At 45.2% G+C, this 12,753-nt stretch overlaps 1 protein-coding gene across 3 annotated transcripts in view; it reads right to left on the bottom strand.

The window, feature by feature from the left end:
* Positions 1–12,753, bottom strand: part of BACH2 (BTB domain and CNC homolog 2) — a 197,755-nt gene that overhangs the window by 86,575 nt on the left and 98,427 nt on the right. For all 3 annotated transcript variants that reach the window (XM_054194556.1, XM_054194558.1, XM_054194557.1), the window contains one exon: positions 3,324–3,475. The gene's annotated coding sequence lies outside the window, so the exon portion shown is untranslated. The remainder of the gene's footprint in view (positions 1–3,323; positions 3,476–12,753) is intronic.

Here is a 12,753-nt window from a genome sequence, read left to right as displayed (position 1 = left end):
GGGGATATGCTGAGAAATTAAGTAAGCAGCCGGCAGCTGGCCCTCGCATCTACCTCTGCCAGCATGAATCTGCAGGCACAACAGGTGCAACCCCTGCCAACAACCTGCAAGGTGACACGTGTTTTCTAGGAGTTAGAGCACACATCGTACTTTAAAAGTTTAGTATATCTCAAGCACACTATCATAGTTAAAAAAAAAAAAAGAAAGAAGAAAAAAGGAAAAAGAAAGGGCAGCATGCATTTGATAGAATCATAGAATCTTTTTGGTTGGAAGAGACCTTTAAGATCATCAAGTCAACTGTTAACCTAGCACTGCCAAGTCCACCACTAAACCACGTCGCTCAGCACTACATCTACATGTCTTTTAAATACCTCCCAGGATGGTCACTTCACCACTTCCCTAAGCATCCTGTTCCAACACTTAATAACCCTTTCAGTGAAGAAATTTTTCATAGTATCCAATCTAAACTTCCCCTGGCACAATTTGAGGCTGTTTCCTCTTGTCACTTGGGAGAAGACACCAACCCCCACCTCCTTTCAGGTAGTTGTAGAGCGGTAAGGTCTCCCCTCAGTCTCCTTTTCTCCAGGCTAAACAACCCCTGTTCCCTCAGCTGCTCCTCATGAGACTTGTTCTCCAGACCCCTCATCATCTTCCTTGTCCTCTGGACTTGCTCCAGCGCCTCAATGTCTTTCTTGTAGTGAGGGGCCCAAAACTGAACACAGTATTTGAGGTGGGGCCTTACCAGTGCCGAGTACAGGGGAAGGATCACGTCCCTGCTCCTGCTGGCCACGCTATTTCTGATACAAGCCAGACACCACTGGCCTTCTTGGCCACCTGGGCACACTGCTGGCTCATATTCACTCAGCTGTCGACCAACACCCCCAGATCCTTTTCCACCAGGCAGCTCTCCAGCCGCTCTTCCCCAGGCCTGTAGCGCTTCACGGGGTTGTTATGACCCAAGTGCAGGACCCGGCATTTGGCCTTGTTGAACCTCATACCATTGGCCTTGGCCCATCGATCCAGCCTGTCCAGGTCCCTCTGTAGAGCCTTCCCACCCTCAAGCAGATCAACACTCCCGCCCAACTTGGTGTCACCTGCAAACTTACTGAGGGTGCACTCGATCCCCTGATGGCAACTTCTATATCCTTACACTAGTTTTCAAATTTATTTGGCCCCCAGACCTGATTTTACTGTTGGAAATGGAGGCTTCTGATTATATGCAGCACAAGAATCTGCAAGACAAACTTCCTATGTACTTCTTGGAATGAGACAGGTTTTTTTCCATTTATGTCTGTTCAGTTTCTGGTGGCTTTTTCAAGTCCCCTAAGAAGGATGACATTTTTAAAGTTAGGTCCTCTGAAAGGGTTTTCAATAGTGAATTTGCAAGATGCCTAATGATAAGATTTTCAAAATCATGGAAAAAGCCTGCAAAGAACTGTGAATAAGGCTTCCAAACCTCATGGGAATGGTGTTAAGTCGGACTAATGAACAACGAGCTGTTTCTGCCTGCCTAGCTGTTACGACTCCTATTTTCAAGTTTTCTTCCCTTAAGACAAGCACTAGAAACAAGTTTCAAGCCAGATCCAAAATTCTGTAGTCAGAAGATTCCTGCTATTGGGGGTTTGATTAATAACTGCACCATATATTGCCAAGCCTATAACGAAATGGCAACGCTCTCCCTTTTTCGGAAAACAAAATCAGACCAACACCTTGTAAGGCCTCTCTGACAGTAAATTCTGTTACTACCCAGCCTTTCTCCATTGCCTACTAATTCACTATTATTTTTGCTGATATTCATCACACCAGAAAAAGTTTTCTCATCTCTTTAAAAGCTGAATTTCCACGTGCATTAAAACACTCCGTCCTCCTTTTGCAATAGACTATTCTTGTTTTAAATAATACTTTTAGTGTCACATAAGCAAAGAAAGTAACTCAAATAAAGGTATGCTTCTAATATAAACTCTTTAGTTCCAAAATACGCCTTTTTTTTTTTAGAAACGGTATTACAAATCAGTTCATAGGATTAAAAATGATGTTAGTAAGCATTCAAGAAAAACTGACCAGCAATGAGTGCTGTGGTTGGCTTCACTGCCCTGTCCTGATTAATCGTTAAAATTTGTTGTATGAATTTGTTACTGCGGTGAACAAACAAGGGCAGGAACATGCACAGTACCACGCTGTGAACCCCAATTTTTTATTATCTCTGGCTCAGGCAGCCCTTTTCCAAGCTGCTCCATACCACTGTCTGAAAGATAAAAACCTCCTAACCACTATGAGATTTGGCTTTATTTAAAAAAATAATGCAATAAAGTTGTGCCCAAGCCTTTTTCCCAACTTGGCAGCTCTGGGGTGTCCCGGCCTCTGGACAGCACAGACCAGCACATCCATGCCACCCTTACAATGGTCTAGAGGCTTCTCCCACCTGCAGATACATCCCAGAATTAGGGTTAGAACCGCTGACAAGTTAAAAAGGGTCAAATCAATTTCTCCCCTCTAGAATAGCCCAGTGATTCCGTGCCAGGCTGTAGGTTTCAGAGGAGGATTCAGCCATGATGGGGAATGAAATGTCTGCACAGCACCACAGCCAATCCCCGTCTTGGGAGGAAAAACTGAAGCACGCAACACACACTAGGAACTCCTACTCAGACTGAGGAGATAGGAAGGGGCCTGCAGACCTCACAATCCCCTTTGTCCCTAGTAGACCTGTGCATGGCTTTCTCCACCCTCCTACAGCCAGGTGGAGCAGCTAATTCCATCTACAAGGAACTGGAGGTGGCAACGAAGGTATTACTGATGCTTACACAGCCCTTTGGGGCAGCAGGCTGAAAGGAGAAGCAACGGCAGGGCTCCTCCGAGGGCAGTATTCTGGAAACACCAATGAGGAGGATAGGGATATTATGACGGGAAAAATACAGGGATGCCTGCAGTTCTGCTGAGCAAAGGATGGCCTCCAAACTCGTGCGAAGCACACGCAGCTTCGGCACAGCCCGCTGAGGTAAGTGCACACACACTTACTCAGTTGTGGAGAAAAACAAAGCGTAGTTAGGGGGATGGTGTGAAGAGAGCTATTTTAAGTACTTCTTGCTATGGTTTACTATGGTAGCGGAACACTTAGAAAAGCCTTCAAAATGACAATCACCATTTAGGTTAAAAAAGCAAGTAACTACTTCAATAACAATTTATTCACCACCTAACGTTTGCTGTTGAATTACAGCTTTTACAGTATTTTTCTGAAGCATGATGTTTACTGCCTCCACCTTGCTTCCCCAAGACCCTTTTTTTTTTTTTTCTTTAAATAGAAAGGAATTTGAATCATGACTTACATGTAACTTTTCTAGGTTCTGTGCTGGCTAAAATGTTCTCACGACGCAGGGAACAGGATCAATGGAGGAATTATGAGGCTGCAGCAATCCATTAAGAAGTGGCCCTCCAAAGTTTTGTACGGCAATGTTCTGGCAACTCAGTCGATAGCAACCTAAAATAAAATAAAGGCAGTCATTAAAAAATTCAAGCGCTGAATCTTCACAAAACCCCTCTTTTTCCCCCCCCCCCCCCCCTTCCAATTCTAAAAACAGTTTGAGGCCCTTTTTTTTTTAAGACAGAAGGTCTTTATGTCAAACATGACTATTACATTATGGTCATTACATTCCTCTTACCTTTAAACTGTAGACACCTTACAACAAAGACTATTTTGTTCTTGTATTCATATACCACCTAGACATATGAGGCCCCTGAGAAGAATTACAGAACAGATAAACTAACACTTCTGTGATTATTCTACCAGATCATACCGCAGGCATGTGCACACTTACACACACATACTAAGAAATTTTTTACGATGAGGATGGTGAGACACTGGAACAGGTTGCCCAGAGAAGTTGTGGATGCCCCATCCCTGGAAGTGTTCAAGGTCAGGTTAGACAGGGCTTTGAGCAACCTGGTCTAGTGGGAGGTGTCCCTGCCCATGGCAGGGGGGTTGGAACTACATGAGCTTTAAAAGTCCCTTCCAACCCAAATCATTCTGTGGTTCTATCTGTGAAACCGCACATCACACCAAAAAGGCATTCCAACAAAACTAGCAAAATGATCTAACACACTTTAAATATAAATTAATGCTGGCTTTTGTCAAAGCTTCGCTTTGATTTTATCAAGTCAGGAAGATCAAATTTGTCCCTTTGTTTCCACTTTATTCTGGGGAGCTTCAGAGAAGAAACACCATCAGCATAGTTCAATATCCCTCAGTTAATGCAATGTGTGTCATACTCCTCTATCCACCCTAAAGCAAAGCTACCCATCATACCAGTCCATGTCAAAAGAAAATTGGAGAGGGAATAAATAAAATGTTCGTGTGCCCACAGCAAATTCATCGTGCTGCCACCGCCGTGCAAGGGGCTTGGGGCTCAGCCCCCAGAGAGGACGCATTCTGGGATGGGGAGCAGAGCTGGGGCCGGGGAGCTGGAAGAGGGGGTGAGCCCCCTGGCACCCAAGTAGTCCCAGCATCCCCACACAGCCCAGATCCCATCCAACGCCCAGTCCCGGCTTACTCTGAAAGGGCTTCCCCCATCTATCAAGGAAGCGACCACACTCTAAAGTGGTTGGGGAGGAGGGTGGGAAGGAAACACTTGTGGTAGGAGAAGCAATTAGTTTTAAGTTACAGGGATTTTCAAGTTGAAGTTTCCAAGTTGCCAGTGCCCAACAGTTCACTGATTTCCTGGGAAAAAACCTCGAATGCTTAACTACTGTTTATTTGAATAAAGCTGGTGATGGGGAGTGGAAAGGAAGATGATTTTCTTCTGAACAGAAGGGGACAGCAGCAGTACGAGCAGTGGCGTGTATCTATCACTGCAAGGGCTGTGTCTGCAGAATTACCGCAAACTAAAGCTACATAAAGGGGGAGGCGAAGGGAAGGAAAACAAAAACCAAAAGTTTAGATTTTTTAAAAAAACTACTATTATTTTTCTGAAACTTGCAAAATGAACTCTTCAGTAAAAACTTCTTGTTTCTCAAGAAATGTCTACTGACTCCATAAAATGTTAAAAAATAACACAAATCACTGCAAAAGAAAGAGGTGTAGTGGTTGTTTTTTACAGGTATGCGGTTCCTGGTTAAAAAAAAAAAATTCAATACTTTCTGAGCACTGATGCTACAGCATTTTACACCAAGCCTTTTAGAGAACTGGATCACTTACAAAAAGTAGGTTATTTCTCCCGGATGCAACCTTCCTAGATGATTTACCAACAGATGCTCAAAATACTGCTACGTGTAAGGATTACCTAGACGGGGACTTGGAAAGAATCAGGAGGCTATGCTAGGAACAAAATGCTTGTGCCTCTTCGTTTATAGCATTTTCTCCAACTGGGCGTAACGCTCATTGACAGACTGTAAGAAGACCAAATATTTACGGTCACAAATATACATTATCTAAATTGCCTATAAAACTAAAAATATAAACTCCAAATCTGTTCAGTCATAAATCACCGGTAGAGCAAATATAACTGTTGCTTACTCAATAGCCAAAGGAATAAATAAAACCAGGCAAGGCTCTGTGTTTTCGAGGACAATTTAGTTTTCTGAGCTAAAACTGCACTTGACACAGCATATCAGGAGGAAAGGAGAATGAACAGAAGAGGGGAACAGGGAAACAAGAAAAAAAGCAGGGGGAGGAAGACTTTCAGTGCCGCGCTTTTCTGAGAAGGTGTGATTGATGTTCACTGCTGTAGAAAGCATGAGGCTGCATCCCAAACATTTCAATCCCTTCTGCAAATGTCTCACTCCGTATCTTGCCCCATGTTCGTTCCCTAGATATTCTTGCCCTACACGGGACGATCCGACCAGCATCAGGTTTTACACATGATCTAAAACATGAAAGCAGGAATCTCTCTTCCCAGGGGTCAGCTTAGGGTAGACTGAAACCTAACCCCCCGCCTACACTCAACACGACAGCTTCTTCATGCTTTCCATTCGGTAAAAGAATTTTCTTTCTGAAACAGGCAAATTATTAACAGCAAAACTGCTGCTACAGCTGTAAATTACAAGGAATACGTGAAAAATGAGCTTATATGAAATGAAAAGCCAACAGTGCATCTACTGAAGAGGAGTTTCGGCATTTTAACATGCTGACTGGCCAGGCTGACAGCATGGCAAGAGCTGAATCCCAGGCAGGGGAAGATGCACTCTCCATTCCAAGGCTTGCTCACATCAAGGTCTCAGCGCTCAGCACAGACTTGCCCATGTGGGCTATCAGTTATAGCATCGCGAGGTGCCACAAAATCATTGCTCAATGTCAACTTGAAGACCCAGCTCCTGGAGTCATGGGGCGTGCAAGGAAACTTTTATTTTAAAAAGAAGCATCTGCCTTCACAGCTGCATAGAAAGCTAGAAAGATAACAATACTTCAAACCAGGCATTATAAGCTTTTTTTTTTTTTAACTTGCATTGTTTAACAACCTCTTGTATATTTTTGAACCAGGTTACCTTTTTTTCCCTTTCTGAGGGCTTCTAGTACTACTTGGCAGCTCAAGTTAGCACTGAAGAATGCAAACGCATAGGGAGATGCACCAGACACCACAACTGGCAGAAGAAGGAAGCATGAAGCTAAAAAATATTGACTTCAAAAAAAAACCCTTCCAGCGTGGATTTCTGTTATACTGAGGGTGCGTTTCAAAGACAGGTTTTGTTGTTAATGTAAAATAATGAGAGCTTTGATGCTTAAGAGCAGAAAAAACGGATAAGTTCTTCAGTTTCCAATGAACGAACCAAGAAAGACGATTTGAGAAGAGTGCAATGAATGTACCCGGGTATCACTCTGGTTAGCATGAAAGATGCTTCAAGCACAGCAAATCGTGTAATCATGGCCCAGAAAAAGAGAGAAGCTGGGCAGACAATGATGGAGGCGAGCAACAAATACACAGTTGGCTTAGCAAACACAGCAATGTTCACAATGGGCGTGTAAATGAGGGCTGAGTAAAACGAACCCAATGTGACAAGATGAGTTGGTGAGCTTCTCACAGACGCGGACAGGAGAAAAAAATATTTAAGGAAGGCTGCGCACCAGCGAGCAGGAAGATGCGAGCACAGATGTACAAACAGAGCTGGTGTTTTCTGAAGTGACGCCTCATTTGGTGGCGTGCAACGCTTCTTACACAAACATGCGCAGAAATTAGTCCCAGTGAAGTCAAGGATCCCAGGCTGTTACATGCAATACCATCACAGATTAGCAAACATGTTTTCTTTACGTTTTACGTGTTTTCGAGTGAAGCTGAAGAGTATTTCTTTCTGGTTGAAACAGCTTCATTGGAACATTTGTAGCTTGCAACTGCTTGAAGGATTGCCTGAGGCTGAGAAGGCATTTGCAATGCTCCTGATGTCAGTAAATTAAACCCAAGATGGTATCGACAGCTATGTCAGAAAAGATGCACGGCCTGGCTTCACTATCAGTGCATTTAATTTCCTCCTAATAACCTGCTTGGTTCTTCCAAAGAGAAGGAACATGCTCATCTATCACTCCTGCTTGTGCTCACGTGCACCATCTGGTCAGGGGCAGCCAAAACCAGAAGTCCGAAGGGCACATCAGCTTCTTCCCCAGTGCCCAGAGGTGGGATGCAGAAGACCACCACAACCAAGGAGGTGTGGACCAGAAGTACAGAGGTAGCCACCTGAGACCGTGAGGACCGTCTCCGCGGTGCATCCCTATCTGGGCGAGCTGCGTCAACAGTCAGCGGAGACGAGATTGAGCTGTTCGTTCAGATAACGGCAAAACCACGTGAGGAATCAGCCTGGCTGGAAACCACGACTGAAGTCACCAGGAGAAGCAGCAAGGTAACTGCCACTGACTGACTGAAGGGGAAGGCAGCTGCTGCTGCCCTGTGCTGGCCAGGGAAGCGCTCCAGGGTCTGCAAACTGGATATTCCCCAGCTACGCTTAACAGCACCAACTGGGCTTAAACGGAAAACCCTCAGAGAAGCCGGGGGATGTGCGTGGGGGGAATTTTCCACCCTCTCTTGTCCTCTGGTTGCAGTTAAGTCGGTGACACATTAACCAGGCTGGGCTAGGAGAGGCGGGAGATTAGTTCAAGAGCATCACCACAGGAACTTGTAAATCTTTTTATGTAAAATATGAATGACCTTATCATTGGAATATACATGACTTTAAATAAAGCCACCGTTGAAAATATTTTATCTTGGTGGTATGACTCATGAAAGAACGGCTAGGTGTAAAAGGGAAGTAAATATATGCTGTGAGAAAGACCCTCCCCACAACATTATCAAATGACACATGATGAATATTTATGCCCCATGCAGTAAAACCAATACATGGCAAAAGTCACAGCCTAATACTTCGTGTCAGATCTGATGAAATTCAGATATCTGGCTTATTTCGCCTTAAGGACTGGAGATTTTGGTTAATACACATGCCAACAGGAGAAAATAAGGTGGTTCGGTGACAAGGATGAAATTGCTGTCCCCGTGCCTGGTATCTTGGAAGATGATACCGGACTGGCCAGCCCTGGGTCTCTCAGGTAAGGATGTTTCCCAGGCCGGGACAAAATGACACAGCTCACTGGGTTTCTGCTCTGGGATTCCTGCCCCAATGCACATGAACCACGAGAACACACGCCTGCCCTGCCAAAAGGATGTTCCCGCCTTGAACGATTATCACAGTCAGACTTTTACTGACGATTTCTTTTAAAAAATGCAAATCGAGAAAACAGTTAAAATACAGAACGAAAGAACAGGCCACAGTCAACCACAAAAATTCCCCATAAGGTTCAGCATGTGGGAAACAGATAAGTAAATGCTGCGAAAGATGAACAATATTTAAGTATTAACACAAATGTTTTTTTTGGGAAGGTTTATCTGGCATCTCTACCGGTTTTCCTCCAAGCTCTAATACAAAAATAACTATGTCTAACTGCAACTGGGAGAGATGGCAGCTGCTCAACATTGCTCCCTTTTTTCTTTGTACTCAGAAAAAAACCCCCTACTGTCTTACAACATCAGACAAACTAATTTTCAGGTGATTTCAGATCAGGGTGAAGTCAGTGATGCATTTGCCAGTTCAGAAAGTTCAGTCAGTGGTCTCATTTTCATCAGCTTGTGAAATGAGGACAAACGTGCGCAACATGAGGGCAGGAGAAACACAGCCTTTCTCCAAGCTGTACAGCTGGTCCCCCATGCTCTAGCATGAAGTGAAGGAATTGTCCTTCAGCTCTAGAATGAAGTGAAGGAATCATCCTTTAGCTCATACAAATGCTGAATGCAACAGTTGTGCATCATACTATGAATCATAGAATCAATCATAGAATCACAGGATGATCTAGGTTGGAAGGAACCTTAAAGATCACCTAGTTCCAACCCCCCTGCCATGGGCAGGGAACCCCCTGAAGAGTGAGCCCATGCCAATGAAGGTACGCGTCTACCATGAGCCTGCGCAAGCTGTGGTGGGGCTGAGAGTGGACCAATACTGCATCTCATGTGAAGGAACTGCTTCTTAGCTTCTCCGTCTTCACCCTCACACCAAGCAGGGAAAAGCCAAAAGACCTAAAAATGTTTTGTGGGTTTTCTTCACTGGTCGTAACAAACAGAAAAAGAGAAAGGCAGAATCGTGATGGGAAAGAGCTTCAAAAATACATTCCCTGTTTGGTGAACTCAAGTCTGCTTAACAAGAAAAGCCAGAGAGGCCACGCACAGTAATGCTGAGAAAAAGGAAATGGTACTTCACTTTAGCCAGAGTCATAAATCTTACCAGCGAGCCTCTAACGGCAAAACGGCGAACAGGGGAATTTTTATACACAGATAATTAGTTGCGAGCTGATATCGGGTTTACTGTGCTGTGCGCTCCACGTGTGCAGCGCCTTCTCAACCTGTAAAACACCGCGTGAGGCTCTGGCTGCCTCGCTGCCGCTGCCTTCACCGGGAGGTGTGGGGCTGAAACTCACAGAAACTCTTATAATCAAAAACGCAAAGTGGAGATGGATATTTCTGCTCCACAGAAATCCGAGGCGAACTCAGAAAGATTTTTCCAACAGGCAAAATGCACCGTGCTTGTAAAACCACCCGCTCTGCTACAGGGGAGATGGATCAACAGGACACCTTGTCCCACCATTAGCACCCTCATCTTCTGGGGTACAGACCCCACTCGCAGATCCTGCAGAGCAGGCAGTTCGGTCAGGGAAAAGGTTGACCCACTGAAGCAGAGAAAGAAAACGTGGTCGAGGAAATTCATCAGCCAGAAGCAGCTGCAGAGCTGTCTCGCAAGGACTAAAGTCAACAGGGTGTTCCCACCACCTCTGCTGGGAACAAGGCTGCCCAGCTGCCAGTGCTTGTTCCTTGACATCTTGCAGTGTTTCAGAGCACGGCCAGGGATTTCCACTAGCAACAGACGTGAGCAAAGGCTCAACCGCATCAAATAGTCAGACCACAATTCCAGTCAAAGAAAAGCCGCTTTTTGGTTTCTAGATGAGAGGGTATCCAAGGGACACGTGCCAGCAGTACGCCGGGCACCTGAGGTGCCGGTGAACACCCCTGGCACTTCTGACGCTACCTTAGAAGGGACAAATTTCGTCTAGAGAAGGAGGTGTGGAAGCCTTCATCCCCCAAAAGATGCCCAAGTTAGAGAACAGCCTGGAGAGGAGTGCAGTTTGCTGCTCTAAGCCTGGCCGAGAGACAGCCCGGTGAGCAAGGAGAGCCCACCCCGTTTGCACCAGGAGCTCTGAGGCTATGGCCCCTGCAGGCTGCCTTGGTGCTCCTAACTACTTTCTGCCCATCTTCTGTTCTCTTTTTCATCCCTAACCCAGGGCAAAAGGGCAGATACACTGCATTGATCGATCGCACTTCTCTGCTGGTCCGAAAGAACTGGAGGCAGGTTGAGGCTACAGGGCAGACCAGCGCCACCATCCCCGCAAGCTTCATCTGATGGGGTTAGGCAGCAGCTCTCCTGTCCAAGGCTCAGCTCTCTTGCTACCTTATGTTAAACCGATAGACCAATCTGTATTTACTGTGCTAAACTACAATTACGGGGTGGTTTTTTTCATCATCCAGCCTAATGGTATGCAGCTGTCACAGAAATCTTTGAACACATCACTGGCTCTCTTTGAGCTGATTAACCAGATAAGGAATTGTAGCCAGAAGACATGAAAGGATGGGTCCAAATTTCAAACTCTCAGCTGAGCAAAGACTGTATGAAACGGGGGCGTGGCGGGGGAGAAGGTTCACAACACAAACGAAGGTTTTGTTTACTACGGATCTACACAGGTGAAACCCTCTCTGTCGCTCGGCTTAAGAATCAACGCACACCATCCTCAGAGTGGTGCTGGCGGGGACTTACAGCTGCCACACTGATCTATGTGGATGCCAGTATTTGTGTCGGGTTTTTTCTGGACTGGAATTGAGGGAGAACCTACCAACAAATCTAACCTTACACTGAAGAGAGCTCGTTGTGATATTGAAGAACTCCAAGACCACAGCCCCTTCACCCAAGCTGCTTCTGTTCAGCGCATTTCTTTGGATAGCACAGTATTATTTTTTGTTTTAATTCAAGACAGCTCTGTGTATTTGCTTCTATTTCTAGCATAATGTTTACTATTCCAATCAGAACGTTCTGTAATCTCATCTAAATGTTTTATTATTAATTGCTGCACCCCGCACCCCACCCTTAATAATTATCCTCAGGAGAGGTAAACAGTTCAACATGAGTTACTTTAGTTAAAGCCATGAATATGCATTATTTATTTATTTAGGTAAACAGTAATTAAGAAAAATCACCCAGACTGTCTTCTGTTTGAAACGAGCACTACTTCCCCAGCCTTGCCATGGGAATTGCAAGTCCCCTGAACACATACATTACTTTGTCCTCCTTCACCGTGATTTACATTTCCGGGCCTCAGACTTCGCAACAGCTGCCAGGAAAGCAGTCCCGACGTTGTCCAAGGTCGTGCAATGACTCCAAAGCATCCACACTCACTCTCGAGGACGAGCAGCAGCCACCCAGATGCCAGTAGAATGGAAAGCTGCAACATCTTGGGTGCAGGATGAGGACCAGAACGCTCCTATCTATCACCCAATATGCTGATTTTTACTTTTTTGCAGCAAGACCACCTCTACTAACATCAAAACACTCATGACCCGCCTCTGCTCTCTCTACGTGGACAGAGGGCTACGTCCTTACAAACCGAGGGGCTGTCGCCACCGTGGTCTCTCCATGCTAAGCTGGGGAGCAGCCAGCCCCAAACCAATGAGTGTTTGGTGCCAGAGCAGTCAGATAGCCCCACGTGCCATATATGCATATATAAAAAAATAAATATGTATATAACCCATGCATTGGTTAATAAGCGGCTCGGTGTCTCCACTCAGTTCCCCTGGTTTCTTCCTCAGTACTACACGACCTCAAATACGGGAACATCCCGTCCTGCCTAACACTTCCACCAACTTCTGCCACGTTCCGTGACAGAATCAGGCAGCACCACAGGCAATGAAGCCACTTACAGGGAACTCATTTTTTTAACCCAAAAAATTAAGACACGTCAGACAGTCCTGACATGGTTGATCATCCAGCCTAAGGATCGCACCGGTGCTACGAGAGAGGAATCAAAATGTCTCCCAAAGACAAAGGGATTTTCGCAGATCTAGAATTGTTAAGTAAATAGATAAAACTGCGGTCTGGGCTTTGTTTCAGTTTTCAGAGCTAATTTCCGGCCACCGTTCAGAGAAATGCTTTGCATTTCCATTTCTGACTCACCCATTTTAACAAGCGCGC

Source organism: Rissa tridactyla, chromosome 3, assembly GCF_028500815.1.
Source record: "Rissa tridactyla isolate bRisTri1 chromosome 3, bRisTri1.patW.cur.20221130, whole genome shotgun sequence".
NCBI lineage: Eukaryota > Metazoa > Chordata > Aves > Charadriiformes > Laridae > Rissa > Rissa tridactyla.
Note: the sequence above shows the minus strand (reverse complement) of the source record. Positions and strands in the feature narration are given on the sequence as shown.